This window comes from Peromyscus leucopus, chromosome 1, assembly GCF_004664715.2.
Source record: "Peromyscus leucopus breed LL Stock chromosome 1, UCI_PerLeu_2.1, whole genome shotgun sequence".
NCBI classification, from domain to species: Eukaryota; Metazoa; Chordata; class Mammalia; order Rodentia; family Cricetidae; genus Peromyscus; species Peromyscus leucopus.
The window spans coordinates 174,034,327-174,037,390 of record NC_051063.1 but is presented as its reverse complement, the minus strand read 5'-3'; the positions used below and the strand labels follow the sequence as shown (position 1 = coordinate 174,037,390).

The 3,064-nt window shown below is 36.5% G+C and overlaps 1 pseudogene; it reads left to right on the top strand.

The window, feature by feature from the left end:
• Positions 1-2,345, top strand: part of LOC114686210 — a 3,494-nt pseudogene extending 1,149 nt beyond the window's left edge.
• Positions 2,346-3,064: the final 719 nt, after the last annotated feature.

Genomic DNA, 3,064 nt, shown 5'->3' with positions numbered 1-3,064 from the left:
TATATATATGTGTGTGTGTGTGTATTAATCTTGTAAATTCGATCTAAAATTCATACTTTAAGAAAAGTTTAAAGAATGAGAATATAATCAAAGAGTTGAGATTAGTAATAGAATAGTCCCTTAATTAATTTGGTTTTTTTCTGTCCCATAGCAGAAGATGGCTCTTTTCTTCTGGCATGATATAGGGAGTTTGTATTTTCTTTTTAACAACATGCTTGAGTTTAAAGAAGGAGAGAGCCATTCTCCAACTCCAAAGTCAGCTTTAAATTTTAAATGAACTGGGACTACAAGAAGACCAATAGTGTTAAATGTCTTTAGAGTAGAGCAGAAACAAACAATTAGGAAGACATTAAATTTTGTAGATGATGTACTCATAGGCCATTTCACTCTGTTTCCTGGGATAGATGATTTGTCCTTTTTCCTCACTTGTCTCATTTGTCCAGTATTCTTCAGATTCAATTTGTAATCCCCAGAAAGGCAATTTTTTTTAATTCTTTAAACATTCTTTCTAAAGTATCTGTATTTGAGTCAGTTAGTAAAATATCATCCATATAATGATAAATTATAGATTTAGGAAATTTTTTTTGAAAATGTAATTATTATTTATTTCATGTATGGGGGTATTTGGTCTGCATGTATGTCTATGCACTCAGTGTGTGTATGTGTCTGGTGCCTGAGGAGGCACCAAAAAGGGGAGTTAGAGCTCGACAGTTGTGAGCCATCCTGTGAGTGCTGGGAATTGATCTCAGGTCCCCTGGAAGAGCAGCCAGTGCTCTTAACTGCTAAGCCATCTCTCCAGCCCCAGAAATTTTTTATGTATCACTTCCAATGGCTGTTGTACAAAATATTGGCACAGAGTTGGGCTATTCAACATTCCCTGTGGGAGGACCCTCCATTGAAATCTTTTAACCGATTGAGAATTATTATAAGTAGGCACTGTGAAAGCAAATCTTTCTCTGTCTTTTTTCTTGTAAGGGTATTGAAAAGAAATAGTTTTAAATCAATAACTATGAGAGGCCATCCTTTTGGTAACAGGATAGGCAAAGGAATTCCATATTGTAGAGAGCCCACTGGCTGAATTACTTCGTTAATTGCTCTAAGGTCTGTTACCATTCTCCATTTACCAGATTTCTTTTTAATAACAAATACAGGAGAATTCCAAGGGCCGGTTGATTCTTCAATATGTGGAGCATTTAACTGCTCTTCTACCAGATCTTCTAAAGTCTGGTGTTTCTCTGTTGTTAAAGGCCATTGCTGAACCAATACAGGCTTGTCTGTTAACCCTTTTAAAGGTAGAGCTGTTGGTGTCTTTGAGAGATCATCAGTTGTTGTGCCCTGTTCTAGTATAATATGGATGACTGGTGACCACCCGTTAGAATATCTTCTAATATTTCTCTCAGAAACATGTGCTAGTTTATGATTTATTTCTGAGGTTGCAGGGATGCTAATTTGAGTATTCCATTGTTTCAACAGGTCTTGACCCCACAGGTTCATAGCTATGTTAGCCACATATGGTTTTAATTTTTCTCTATCCTTCTGAACCTATACATTCGAGCCATCTTGTACTCTGTTTCACATGAGATAATGTTCCAATTCCTAACAGTTGAATGTTTACCTCCTGAAGAGCCCAAGTTTGATGCCAAAATTCTGGTGAAATTATGGTAACATCAGCACCTGTGTCTACCAGACCAGACAACAAAACACCATTTATTCTTATTGTTAATTTTGGTCTTTGTTCATTTATAGAAGTTTGCAAAAAAAATTTCTTTATGTTTTTTCCTGAATTTTTTATTCTCTCTGTTTCATCATCCTGACCAGCATGATTTATTCCAATAGGCATTTGGTTATTTAATTGCTCTGAGTAAGGGTTTTCTCTACAGCTGCAGGAAAGGTTTGAACTGGATTTGCTGTGGGGGCCTGCCTGAGGCCCCCCTGGGAGTTTCCCGAAGACCGAGGCAAAGGATTACTTTGCCCATCCCTTGTTGATCTATATTCATTGGTCCAGTGTTTTCTTTTACCACACCTTCTGCATACTCCAGAAGGAAAGGGTATTCTGTTGCCATTGTTCCTTGAAGAAACATTGTTTCTAGGAATGACCTGTTTACAGTCCCTTTTCAAATGTCCTTGCTTTCCACATCCAAAACATCTAACATTCCTCAAAACTTTTGAAATTGCTTCTCCTACCCACATGTTATCATGGTCATGAGCCTCAACATTAACCATATCTCTAATCCAATCCTCCAAGAGTGCAGACCTTGCCTTTAAGGGCCTAATTATTCTCTTGCACACTGCATTCACATTCTTAAAGGCCAAAGATTTGATTATTATCTGACTAGCTTCTGAGTTCGGGACCATTCGCTGTACTACTGAAGTCAATCTTTGTAAGAAATCTGTGAAAGATTCTTTTGGGCCCTGTACAAACTTTGTAAATGACTCAAGTTTTTTTTTCCTGGTTCCTCAACTCTGTCCCATGCATTCAAGGTTGCTGTTGGACATAGAATTAGGGTTTGGACATCATATAAACATTGTGTTTGTACTGAAGCATATTGGCCTTCTCCAATAAGCTGATCCTGGCAGACTTGTATTCCTTTATCCCTCCATTGTTTTTCTATATTTTTAGACTCCTCCTTGAACCACACTTGTCACTGGAGTTGTCTGGGTTCCAGAACAGCATGTGCCAGCTCCCACCAGTCTTGTGGAATAATCCTATTATATGTTGACCAGGATTTTAACATTTGCTTTACATATGGGGAATGCATGCCATAAGATATTATTGCCTCCTTAAATCTTCATAAGTCTAACATTTTAACTGGAATGCAAGTATTTTGTACATTCTCTTCATCAGGTAGCTGCTGTATGGCTACAGGATAAATTAAGAGTGATTGTGTAAAAACAGGCTTTCTTTCTGTAACCTTATGAACCAATCTTGAAACAACTTTACTGTTAATTTCTTTTGTTTGAATCTGAATTTCTCTATAATTCATTTTAACAGGTTTTTCTAAAACTTTTATCCTGGCATTTAAATTGACTATCTTTTTTTAATTTTTTTTTATTTTATTTTATT